This window comes from Bos grunniens, chromosome 11 (genome assembly GCF_055505025.1).
Source record: "Bos grunniens cultivar Pamir isolate PY7600 chromosome 11, Bosgru_T2T1.0, whole genome shotgun sequence".
Classification (NCBI taxonomy): domain Eukaryota; kingdom Metazoa; phylum Chordata; class Mammalia; order Artiodactyla; family Bovidae; genus Bos; species Bos grunniens.
Window position 1 is genome coordinate 57675569 of NC_141175.1, and position 13807 is coordinate 57689375.

The 13807-nt window shown below is 45.7% G+C and overlaps 1 long non-coding RNA gene across 2 annotated transcripts in view; it reads right to left on the reverse strand.

The window, feature by feature from the left end:
• LOC147363105 (uncharacterized) overlaps positions 1-13530 on the reverse strand; it is a 37613-nt gene extending 24083 nt beyond the window's left edge. Inside the window, exon 1 of one of the 2 annotated variants that reach the window (XR_015136771.1) lies at positions 13374-13530. This is a non-coding gene — a long non-coding RNA (uncharacterized LOC147363105). The remainder of the gene's footprint in view (positions 1-13373) is intronic. The other variant, XR_015136770.1, reaches the window with a different exon arrangement.
• Between the last annotated feature and the right edge of the window lie 277 nt (positions 13531-13807).

Here is a 13807-nt window from a genome sequence, read left to right on the forward strand (position 1 = left end):
CAGCAACACTGAGGTCAGTGGGGGCCCAGACAAGAATGGTTTTGGGGGCATGATGGGGGTGAACACCTGCCTGGTGTCCATGCAGGAGAGATGGGGAAAGAGGAGGAAGGAGGATACACACTTAAGTAAGACACTGGCCATTTTCAGATGGAGAAATTGAGGCTTTAGGAGGTTTATTATGTTACCCCAGGTCTTATCTCTGCTGAGTAATGGGTCCAGGATTTGAAGCCAGGCAGGCTTGTTCCTGAGCCCCAGGTATTAAACACCACATTATTCTGCCTTAACATGCAACAGACATGCCTTGACAATCAGACTTACATCTTTTTCAATTAGTACTCTGCCATCACTCGGGAGGACCACCTGACTCTGCATTTTTGGCTGTGCCATATGGCATGAATGAATCCACATTAACATCTTTAAATCCTCAGGGGGTCAAGTCTTCCTATCTCTCTTTTCAGGGTAACACAACTTGGGGAGAATTCACTTTTTTTTTAAAGCCAAGATTTTTAAGTGTTTTTAAAGAAATAACCCTTATCTTGTTCTGTTCTGACCCAGAAGGGCACCATGTCTCTCCTACTGGCCACAGACAGCTCCCTACTAGCCCATCTAGAGACAAGTAGTCAGGGCATCTGATCGAAAAGTCCTTACCTCACCTTTGCAAACAGGTGATCCCCTAAACTGCTGCAGTAACCTTACAGCTGCAGCTGTCCCTGCCTCCCTCACAGGGACACCCTCGGGGGAAGGGCTATTTGTCTCCAAAAAAGCTAAAAACCAAAATGGCTCTTCCACCCTACTTGCAATGTAATTGTGGCCCCCAGATACTACTGCTGCTGCTGCTGCTAAATCGCTTCAGTCGTGTCCGACTCTGTGCAACCCCATAGACGGAAGCCCACCAGGCTCCCTGTCCCTGAGATTCTCCAGGCAAGAACATTGGAGTGGGTTGCCATTTCCTTCTCCAGTGCATGGAAGTGAAAAGTGAAAGTGAAGTTGCTCAGTCGTGTCCGACTCTTAGTGACCCCATGGACTACAGCCCACCAGGCTCCTCCATCCATGGGATTCTCCAGGCAAGAGTAATGGAGTGGGGTGCCATCGCCTTCTCCAAGATACTACTAGATAGAGCCATATATCTTAAGGTTTTGATGATTTCAAAGGAAAAACAAAACATATACCATGAACAGGTTTCTTTTAAAAGAAAAAGACATATCCATGGATGATAGAGACACAAGAAGTTCTGTTGACTGACTCACCAAAGATCTTAAACACACACATGTGTAATCCATGCACTGAAACAAAGGCACACCATGACAGCTTGTATATTATGAGCTAAGACCCTAAGCCACAGCCCGCCTCAGCTCCTCCCATCCCAGCTCCTGGACCTGCGATATCTCCTCTTTTCCAAGAGGACCCTTCAGGGGACCAGTTGCAATTATATTGAAGTAAATCAGCTTTGTGTTGTCGTTTAGTCACTAAGTTGTGTCTGATTCTTTGTGACCCCATGGGCTGCAGCACGCCAGGCTTCCCTGTCCTTCACTGTCTTCCAGAGTTTGCTCAAATTCATGTCCATTGAGTCAGTGATGTTATCTTCCATCTCATCCTCTGTCATCCCCTTCTCCTCCTGCCTTCATTCTTTCCCAGCATCAGGGTCTTTTCTAATGAGTTGGCTGTTGGCACCAGGAGACCAAAGTATTAGAGCTTGAGTTTCAGCATCAGTCTCTGCAATGAATATTCAGGGCTGTTTTCCTTTAGGATTGACTGGTTTGATCTCCTTGCTGTCCAAGGGATTCCCAAGGGTCTTCTCCAGCACCAGAATTCAAAAGAATCAATTCTTTGGTGCTCAGCCTTCTTTATGGTCCAACTCTCACATCCTTACATGACTACTGAAAAAACCATGGCTCTGACTATACAGACCTTTGTCTGCAAAGTGATGTCTCTTCTTTTTAATATGCTGTCTGGGCTTGTCATAGCTTTCCTTCCAAGGAGCAAGCGTCTTTTAATTTCATGGCTGCAATCACCATCCAAAGTGATTTTGGAGCCCAAGAAAGGAAAATCTGACACTGCTTCCACATTTTCCCATTCTATTTACCATAAAGTGTTGGGATCGGATGCCATAATCTTAGTTTTTTTAATGTTGCAGTACAAGCCATGTTTTTCACTCTCTTCTTTCACCCTCAAGAGGCTGTTTAGTTCCTCTTCACTTTCTGCCATTAGAGTGGTATCATCTGCATATCTGAGGTTGATATGCAGATGATATGCAAAGATCCCTCATGACACAACTATGACCAGAGGAACACAAATTAATTAATTAATTTAAAATTTAAATTTAAAAAATAAGTTGGCTTTAGTTTGCCCTTTTCACTCAACAAATATTTATTGAGCATGCATCCACATGGCCAAGTACTCTTGTATGCACTGGGGATGCAATAGCAAAACAACGGACAAAAATTCTTACCCTGGTGAAGATTGGGGGTGGCAGGGTGGGTACAAGAAGCAAAAGTTTTCATCAGATGGTGGTTACAGAGAAAAATTAAGTTGGAAAAGATAACATAAACAGATGGAGGGATATTCAATGCTCCTGGGTTGGAAGAATCAATACTGTGAAAATGACTATACTACCAAAGGCAATGTACAGATTCAATGCAATCCCTATCCAATTACCAATGGCATTTTTCACAGAACTAGAACAAAAAATTTCACAATTCATTGGAAATACAAAAGGCCTCGAATAGCCAAAGCAACCTTGAGAAAGAAGAATGGAGCTAGAGGAATCAACTTACCTGGTTTCAGACTATACTACAAAGTTACAGTCATCAAGACAGTATGGAACTGGCAAAAAACAGAAATATAGACCAATGGAACAGAATAGAAAGCCCAGAGATAAACCCACGCACATAAGGTCACCTTATCTTTGACAAAGGAGACAAGAATATACAATGGGAAAAAGACAGTCTCTTCAATAAGTGGTGCTAGAAGAACTGGACAACTGCACGCAAAAGAATGAAATTAGAACACTTCCTAACACCATACACAAAGATAAACTCGAAAAAGATTAAAGACCTAAATATAAGACCAGAAACTATAAAACTCTTAGATGAAAACATAGGCAAAGCACTATATGACATAAATCATAGCCAGATCTTTTATGACCCACCTCCTAGAACAATGGGAATAAAAACAAAAACAAATAAATAGGACCTAATTAAATTTAAAAGCTTCTGCACAGCAAAGGAAACTATAAACAAGGTGAAAAGACAACCCTCAGAATGGGAGAAAATAATAGCAAATGAAACAACTGACAATTAACAACCAAAATATACAAGCAGCTCATACAACTCAATATCAGGAAAACAAACAATCCAGTCAAAATGTGGGCAAAAAGCCTAAACAGATATTTCTCCAAAGACATACAGATGGCTAACAATCATACGAAGAGATGCTCAACATCACTCATTATTAAAGAAATGCAAATCAAAACTACAATGAAATATCACTTCACCTCAGATAGAATCAGTTCAGTTCAGTTCAGTTGCGCAGTCATGTCCAACTCTTTGAGACCCCATGGACTGCAGCATGCCAGGCTTCACCAACTCCCAGAGCTTGCTCAAACTCATGTCCATAGAGTCAGTGATGACATCCAACCATCTCATCCTCTGTTGTTCCTTTCTCCTCCTGCCTTCAGTATTTCCCAACATCCCAAGACCATTTGGAAAATTGGTCTTTTCCAATAAGTCAGTTCTTCCCATTAGATGGCCAAAGTATTGGAGCTTCAGCTTCAGCATCAGTCCTTCCAATGAACGTTCAAGACTGATTTCCTTTACAATTGACTGGTTGGGTCTCCTTCCAGTCCAAGGAAGTCTCAAGAATCTTCCCTAACACCACAGTTCAAAAGCATCAGTTCTTTGGCCTGGTCCAATTCTCACATCCATACAAGACTACTGGAAAACCATAGCTTTGACTATGCAGACATTTGTCGGCAAAGTAATGTCTCTGTTTTTTAATATGCTGTGTTGGTTTGTCATAGCTTTTCTTCCAAGAAGCAAGCATCTTTCAATTTGATAGCTGTAATCACCATCTGCAGTGATTCTGGAGCCTAAGAATGGTCATAATCAAAAAAATCCAAAAACAAGTGCTGAAGAGGGTGTGGAGAAAAGGGAACCCTCCTACACTGCTGGTGGGAATGTAAATTGATACAGCCACTATGGAGAACAGTAAGGAGATTCCTTTAAACTAGAAATAAAACCACTGTATGACCCAGCAATATCACTTCCAGGCCTACACCCTGAAGAAACCAAAACTGAAAAAGACACATGTACCCCAATGTTCATTGCAGCACTATTCACAATAGCCAAGACATGGAAGCAACCTAGATGTCCATCAATAGATGAATGGATAAAGAAGCTGTGGTACATATATACAATGGAACACTACTAAGCCATAAAAAGGAGCCCATCTGAGTCAGTTTTAATGAGGTGGATGAATCTAGAGCCTATTATACAGAGTGAAGTAAGTCAGAAAGAGAAAAGCAAATGTCATATATTAACACATATATGGAATCTAGAAGGATGGTAATGACAAATCTGTGTGCAGAGCAACAGTGGAGGCAGAGACATAGAGAACAGATTTATAGGCAAGGCTGGTGGAGAAGAGGGACACGGTGAGATAAATGGAGAGAATAGCATGAATGCATATCACTAACACATGTAAGTTGATACCAATGGGAATTTGCTGTATGACTCAGGGAACTCAGACGGGGGCTCTGTAATAACCTAGGGAGGTGGGAATGGGCGGGAGGTGGGAGGGAGATTCAAGAGGGAGGGGACAAATGTACACCTATGGTTAATTCATGTTGATGTATAACAGACATCAAACCAATATTATAAACCAATCATCAATCAATTAAAAATAAGTAATTTTTTAAGTCAAAAAAGATTAGTTGGAAAAGCAGGTAAGAGGGCATGTGGGTGGAGGGATGGAGATGACATAATTTTTAATAGGTAATCCTGAAGGATCTTCTTGAGAGAATTTGAGCAAAGCCCAGCTAGAAGAATGGGAACATGTGGATATCTGTAGGGAGAAACAGTAAGTGGCACAGACTCCAGCAGGGGTAGTAAAGAACTCCAGAGTTGTGTTTGAGTATTGATAAGGAAAGAAGAAAGCTCATAAAGATGGCTGACTGCCAAAGAATTGGTGTTTCGAACTGTGACACTGGAGAAGACTCTTGAGAGTCCCTTGGACTGCCAGGAGATCCAACCAGTCCATCCTAAAGGAAATCAATCCTGAATATTCATTGGAAGGACTGATGCTAAAGCTGAAGCTCTAATACTTTGCCACATGATGAGAAGAACCAACTCATTGGAAAAGACGCTGATGCTGGGCAAGACTGAAGGCAGGAGGAGAAGCAGGCAACAGAGGGTGAGATGGTTGGATGGCTTCACTGACTCAATGGACATGAGTTTTAGAGAACTCTGGGAGACAGTGAAGGACAGGGAAGCCTGGTGTACTTCGGTCCATGGGGTCACAAAGAGTCGGACACGACTGAGCAACTGAACAATAACAACAACCTGTGCTGTGCTCTGGGTCAAGCCTGCCTTGTTTGTGGCTGATGTTGGCTCAGAAGATCTCCCTAATGATTAACAAAAGTTGAAAACCAAGCCAGCTCTCAAGCCACAGTCCTTCCAGAATGTACCAGGAAGCAGCCACACGGGATGGGAGGCTAGATTCCAGAGCTTGACTACAATCTCAGCATCCCCTGAAGACCCAACCCATCCACATGAGAGAGTCAGTTCCTAGGCAGGTTGATAGGGAGTCTAGGGGTCCCCAAGGAGAGAGGGGTCTGGAATTCTCAAGGAGGAAGAAAGGACAAACTTTTTTTCTTTCTCCACATTCCTTAGGATTATATAACAATAATGTATCCTGCCTAAGGACAGTCTTTGGATTCAACCTTCTGTTATCTTAAAATGTAAATTATGGGAGTAGGTCTGATGAGGTCTTTACAACCTCCAGACATTCTTTGGATTATATAACCTCATTGTTAACACTAGCAAGCAGGTATTCTTTCTGCCCCCTTCTGATGCCTATGTCAGAAGCTTTCTCTATCTCCTTTATACTTTAATAAAACTGTATTACACAAAAGCTCTGAGCGATCAAGCCTCGTCTCTGGCTCCGGATTGAATTCTTCTCCTCCGGGGGCCAAGAATCCCGGTGTCTTCGTGTGATTCAGCAACAACCTTTCATCTTGGGGGCTCGTCCAGGATGCTTCAGGACAAGGTAAGGATGCTTGGAGCTTTAGTTCTTTGTTCTCTTAGCGAACACGTTTTCTGCTGTGCTTTACTAACTCTACGGTGTGCTTGTGTGAATGAATGGCATGCCCTGTGTGAAGCAAGTAAGGAGCCCTGCTCTGTGGTTCCACGGTGATCTCATACGGCTTATGGCAGAAACCTGTTGGGGCGTTATACCGACCTGCCAATGCCAAGAGGCACCCAATGTCTCCTTCGGGAACAGACCAGAAATGGGCAAAGCGTGTGGACCGAACTCTCCTTTCTCCGTCAAACTTTTCAGTCTCTTTGACCATTTCATAACTCCTTGGGAATTAGAAGTACTAACCTAATCTATTGGATCATTGACTTTCAAGGGACTTGTGATCTATACTGTTATTGTGTACTGTGGCTTAGGTCCCAAACTTGGATTGGTAACCAATAAAGCGCCTAGCCTCTCTGGGAATCAAAAGTTCGGAAGCTAGATGGAGCTCTAGGTCCCAGAACATCTCTGAGGTTAAAGGTTACTCAGATTGGGACTGCGATGGGTTTTTTTTTCTTTGGTAATGCGGGCTCTTAGTGGATCAGAGGAGGCTGTTATACTGGTGTGGTGATGCTTGGAAAGAACACCTCAGTTTTATGTTCGCGTCGGTCTTATTGTAGTCAGGAAAACTCAGGGTTCTGCACAGGCACTCAGGTGATGAATGTTTCCCCTAGTAGTCTTAGCTTGGGAGGCATTCTGGAAGGTTACTCTGACTCACCCTGGGTGACATCAGAGGCAAGCAAGGTTAAAAGTGAAGAGCTGGACGTCAAGTAGGGATGCTATCAAGTCTACCCCTGGTACATCCCCACCCCATCTCGGTGGTAGAACCGGAAGGGACGAGTATGGCGCCTGCATCAGTAAGGGACAGACTAAGTCCGACCAGGAAGGAAAAGCTTTTGGTGTAACGTCTGTCTACACCCCCATCTAGAGCAGGGAGGGACGCCTCTGGTAGAAAAATGGCGCTGGTCGCTTTTTTTCTCTCTTACAGATGGGAGCTAACAATTCCAGCCTCACTCCTTTGAACTGTATCCTGAAAAACTGGGATAGATTTGATCCCCAGGGCTTAAAGAAGACACACCTGGTCTTCCTATGTGATACTGCATGGCCACGGTATCCATTGGAGGACGGCGAATGGTGGCCAGTTGGAGGGTCTCTTAAGTATAATACTCTTCTACAATTAGACCGGTTCTGTAAGGAACAAGGGAAATGGGTAGAAGTAGCATATGTGTTGCCCTTTTTCTCTCAGCGAAATATGCCAGACTTCTGTCCTAAGGGTATAGATTTGGGCGTGAAACCTTCAGCTCCCTCCTTTACATCTCCTGTCTCAGTACGACCTCAGACTACTCTGGTTTCAGTAGAAACTCAGACCATCCAAGTAAAAGATGAGATGGAGGACAGGAGACAAAGAGAAGAGGAAAAACAGGTTTCTCCAATCTATCCCTGGGATCATATGCGCAGAGCAGCCAGAGAGACTGAGGAACAGCCACACAAGCTGTTGCCTCTTTATGAAACACCGACCGGGAGAAATAATCAGTCTGTGAGAGTTAATAAGCCTTTCTCTTATCAAGAAATACAAAGAATCAAGGAGGATCTGGGAGACTATTTAGAGGACCCAGAAAAATATATTAGAGCTTTTAAAGGTGTTACTCTGCTTTATGACCTCACTTGGAAGGATATGATGTATATCTTGGGACAAACGCTGACTCCCAAGTCAAAGACTCGAGTTTTGGGAAAAGCGGTTGCTTATGGAGATGAATGGCTTGGTAATGAATCAGTAGGGAAGAGGGAGAACGAGATAGCGGCCCTCCCCACTGGGAATCAGGCGGTCCCAACTATAGAACCAGACTGGGACTACAACACAGCTAAAGGAAGATGGGATCAGAGTCATTTTGTTAGATGTATTGTTGAAGGACTTAGGCAGGCATGTTCTAAGCCTTTAAACTATGGCAAATTGGCAGACATAGAACAGGAGAAGGAAGCTCCTGGTAAATTCCTAGATAGACTGAGAGAAGGCCTTCACAGATTCACTGAGATTGATCCCAAAAGTGAAGAGGGAAAAGTGATCTTAAAGGATAGATTTCTCACTCAGTTGGCTCCAGATATCCTCTGTAAGCTATTAAAACAGGCGTATGGACCAAATCAGTCTTTAGATACTCTGTTACAACTGGCTCAGACAGTCTATTATGGTAGGGAATATGAGGAAAAGAAAGAAAGGCAAAAAAAGACAAAGGAAAAGGCAGAAGCCTTCACCATGGCTATGAAAAACGTCCTTAAACAGCCTGAGAAAAATGCCCAGAGGGGCCTAGATGAAAAGGGATGGGCTTGCTATTTGTGTGGAAAGGAGGGGCACCTCAAGCGGGATTGCCCTCAGGCATCTAAGCCGCCCCCCCCCCCTCCATGTCCAGTCTGCAAAGGACCACACTGGAAAAGAGACTGCCCCCAGAGGCGTAGGTCTCCGGGGTCGGACTCTCAAGACAATCAGGACTGAAGGTGCCCAGGGGGTCCCCACACAAGCTCCCGTCCTAATTACACCTGAGGAACCCCGGGTATTAATAATTGTGCGGGGCCAATCCGTTGATTTCCTTTTAGATACTGGGGCAACTTATTCTGTGCTTACTGAAGCCCCTGGCCCACTTTCTTCCCGATCTGCTTCCACAATGGGACTGTCTGGACGAGCCAAAAGGTATTATTTCAGTTATTCTTTATCTTGCAACTGGGATTCTGTGCTGTTTTCACACGAGTTTCTGATCGTGCCAGAATCTCCCTCACCCCTTTTGGAAAGGGATATACTGAGCAAGGTCCATGCCTCTGTTTTCATGAATATGGAGCCCTCCCTTTCTCTCCCTTTAGTTGAACAAAATGTAAATCCTAGAGTATGGGCTGATGGAAAATCTGTGGGTCGAGCACAAAATGCTATTCCTGTAGTTGTTAAGCTCAAAGACCCACATGTATTTCCACATAAGAAGCAGTATCCACTGAAACCTGAAGTTAAGGAAGGGTTAAAATCCATCATCGAAAATTTAAAGGAGCAGGGACAATTAATTCCCTGTAACAGTCCTTACAACACTCCTATTTTGGGTATAAAGAAATCGAATGGTAAATGGAGACTAGTTCAAGATTTACGAATAATAAATGAGGCTGTAGTTCCTTTACACCCCGTGGTACCTAATCCTTATACTCTATTGTCTGAAATTCCTGAACGGGCCAAATATTTCTCAGTAATTGATTTAAAGGATGCCTTCTATTCATTGCCTTTGGCGGAAGAAAGTCAATTTCTATTTGCCTTTGAAGACCCTATGCAGCCAGCTTCTCAGTTAACCTGGACAGTTTTGCCCCAGGGATTTTGTGACTTATTCGGACAAAGTTTGTCACGAGATCTACAAAACTTTAATAGCTCTGAAGCAGTGGTGTTACAATATGTAGATGATATTTTGCTCTGTGCTGAGACAGAGGAAGCTTGTTCAAGAGCCTCAGAAGATTTCTTAAACTTTCTGGCAGACTGTGGTTACAAGGCATCAAGAGAAAAGGCTCAGCTTTGTCAACAATCGGTTAGATATCTGGGCCTAATCATATCAGAAGGGACTAGGGCCATACATAGGCCCTGAGAGAATTAAACCTATACTAAATCACCCCCTGCCTATGACTTTAAGACAATTGAGAGGATTTTTGGGAATCACAGGTTACTGTCGCATTTGGATTCCGGGTTAAGGGGAACTTGCCCGGCCTTTATATAAACTTATAGCTGAAACTCAGCAGGCCCAAACCGACAAACTGGTTTGGTCTCCAGAAACTCAAAAGGCTTTTAAGGTTCTTCAGACTGCTCTCCTGCAAGCTCCAGCTCTGAGCTTGCCCACAGGGTCAGAATTTAATTTGTTTGTCACTGAAAGAAAAGGTGTGGCATTGGGAGTTTTGACACAACCCCGAGGGCCTCACCAGCAACCTATTGCTTATCTAAGCAGAGAATTAGATGTAGTTTCACGTGGGTGGTCCCACTGCCTAAGAGTAATTGGGGCAGCAGCTTTATTAGCACCTGAAGCTTTAAAAATAATTAATGGATGAAACCTTACTGTACTGACTTCTCATGATGTGAGTGGAATCTTAAATTCTAAGGTTAATATTTGGATGACAGACAGTAGGCTTCTTAAGTATCAGTCATTGTTGTTAGAAGGACCAGTAACTAAGCTTAAAGTTTGTGGAAATTTAAATCCTGCCACTTTCCTTCCTGAGAAGGAAAATGAAACACCTGATCACGATTGTTTTCAATTCCTGACTTTGAACTATGCAGCTCGGGAGGATCTAAAGGATACCCCATTAGACAATCCTGACATGGAAATATTTACAGATGGCAGTTCTTTTGTTCGGGATGGAAAGCGTAAAGCAGGTTATGCAGTGGTGACTGCTGAACAGGTTTTGGAAGCAAAATCTCTCCCCCAGGGAACCAGTGCTCAGTTAGCGGAGCTTGTGGCTCTGACCCGAGCTCTAGAGTTAAGCAAAGGGCAGCGGATGGGCCTGATAATCTATGTGAGTCTACTGCTGACTCCAAAAATCCTGAGTCTGCCGTTGGATCCTCAAGACAATGTCTTCCTGTTCTGGGCTTCACTCCTATGCTGCATTCCACAATCGGTCTAACTGCTGGGTCTGCGGAGCGCTCCCCTCTTCATCAGTGGAAGGCTTCCCGTGGTGGACATCCCCACTTCAAGGAAAAGACTTTCTCCAAGTCTGTGAATACCTTCGACAACAATCACATGCAATGCCTCTTCTTCATCTGATGACATCTACCAACCCTAAAATGGACTGGTGCAACACTTTTTACTTCAACTATGGACATAATGTGACTTTTAATTTCGATTTTAACTTGTTTTAATGACTATGTTGCCTGCATCTGTAATTGTATAACTGGATTTGTTTCTAGCCGCATGAAAGCTTCTAAGTTACAAATGGTTGCTCAAACTCCTGCTACTGCTGTAGCTTCCTCCAACAACTATTTGGGGCCCCTGGATCAGATATCCTCAATATGAGGATTAGGAGAATATGTTGCCTCACCAATTTAGGGATAACGCCCCTTGTCAGCTCGGAAGCAGTTATGGAACGAGAATGAGGCCCCTGTTCCCTAGGCAACATAATTCTTCTAAAAGAAAAGGGGGGAATGAGAGAGTCAGTTCCTAGGCAGGTTGATAGGGAGTCTAGGGGTCCCCAAGGAGAGAGGGGTCTGGAATTCTCAAGGAGGAAGAAAGGACAAACTTTTTTTCTTTCTCCACATTCCTTAGGATTATATAACAATAATGTATCCTGCCTAAGGACAGTCTTTGGATTCAACCTTCTGTTATCTTAAAATGTAAATTATGGGAGTAGGTCTGATGAGGTCTTTACAACCTCCAGACATTCTTTGGATTATATAACCTCATTGTTAACACTAGCAAGCAGGTATTCTTTCTGCCCCCTTCTGATGCCTATGTCAGAAGCTTTCTCTATCTCCTTTATACTTTAATAAAACTGTATTACACAAAAGCTCTGAGCGATCAAGCCTCGTCTCTGGCCCGGGATTGAATTCTTCTCCTCCGGGGGCCAAGAATCCCGGTGTCTTCGTGTGATTCAGCAACAACCTTTCACACAGCGCTCTCTACAGCCTGCAGGTGATCAAACAGCCTTGCCACTGACTGACTGATCTCCACTAGATGGACAGCCTCCCGACGTCCCTAGCCCAGGGCGTTATAAGGAACACAGTGTGGCTTCCTGGGCAACCCGTTCGCCAGGAATGGCTCAGTGAGGTCACCCTCTCCCTCGCTGTGGTTAGGACAATGAATAAAATCACGCGACCTCTGATGCTGCGCAGGAATCACAGAAGGAGGGCTTCCGAGGGTGCAAGGTCTACGACTACCCACCACTCCAGGGCTTCACAGAGACTGAAACCACTGATGCAAACTGGCAAAATTCAACTTCCACACCGCTCATAAGAGAGGGACTTTAGATAGGCAGAAAATTTCGAGAGTAAGAAAACTGATCATGAAAAGGGAACGCTCTCCTCGAAAGAGGTCCAGCGCCGGAGACGCCAGACCTACGGGGTTTCCGCGAGCAGGTGACTCGGCCTCTCTCACCTAGCTTCCGCTCACCGCAAAACGCTGATGCCAAGTTCTAAGGAGGCGCACAGTGCGTGTCAGATCCGGTCTCTCCAGGAAAGCGCTCCCTCTGTGAGCCTCAGGTTCCTATATCAGTAAATCAGGGGGATGACTCCAGTTCTCCCAAATCCCTCCTAAGTTAAAGTGAAAGTCGTTCAGTGGTGTTTGACTCCTTGCAACCCCATGGACTGTCCATAGAATTCTCCAGGCCAGAATACCCTTTCCCTTACTCCAGGGGATCTTCCTGACCCAGAAATCGAACCGGAGTCTCCAGCATTGCTGGCGGATTCTTTACCAACTGAGCTATAAGAGAAGCCTCCAAACTCCTCCTCACTCAGGCACTGAATAGACAAAGGTTAAATCAAGCTATTGCTGCGGGCTTGTTACCATTTCTGTAAGAGCAGAAATGAAACTCTAGGTAAGAGCGGGCAGATCAAACTTCAAAGTAAATGAGCCCAAGTTCCGGGCCCATCGGGTCTTCGCGGGTTCGAGCCCCAGTCTCCAGCGAAGCAGGCTGGCGAGACTCAGGAGTTCTGGCCCGAGACTCCCTTCGGTTGACAAACGGCGGGGCTGGGGGACAGAGTCTCATGTGTCCAGAGGGCTGCGCCCCGCCGGAAAGGGGAACCGGGGGTCGCGGCGAGAAGTGCGAGCTAGGAGGCACCGCCAAGGCAGGTGGGAGCCTGGCCTGCCGAGTCGGATCGGGGTCCGAGAGCGCGGAGTTTGGCAAGGATGGGAGGTAACCACCCCACCTCCCCGGGAGGTGCCAGGAGGCTGCAGCCTCCGCGCCTACTGCGCGCCTTGTTTGGGGGTTGGAGCTCGCAGTTGGCAGAGGCGGGCGCGCCGCGCGAAGGGGCTGAGCTCACGGGCCGGAGGCAGAGGGTTCGCAGCAGGAACCAGCTCCAGGGATTCATCCTCCTCTCGGCGACTCCGAGGCCCGGGACGCAGAGGCAAGGAAGGACTCACCAGTGGCTGCCCAGCCCAACTAGTCGGCGACCTAGAGGCTGCGGACTCGCCGAACGCCGGCCGTGGCGCACTAGGGATCCGGGGAGCCTCTCGCCGGCTCCCTTCACGGTTGGCGCGGCCGCCTCCGGGCGGGGCTGGGGCTAGCCGGGTGGCTGCCAGGAGGGGCTAAATCCCGACCCCACTCAACCGCTCTGCCGCCCACCAGCCCCGCGCGGAGTCGATCTCGGGAGCTCTGGCCCGTCATCTCCCGCCCAAACCCAGCCCTGGCCGCCCGACACCTTGTGAGCCGGACAGAAGGGAAAAGTAAGATTCCATGACTGTCTTCTAAATTCGAACGAAAATCGTACTGCCTCTTGTCCTGTCTACGTTCCTGCTGCCAATCCTGAGGGTGACTCTTGTTGGAAAGAAATAGACCAAAGAAATAAATGAAAGGC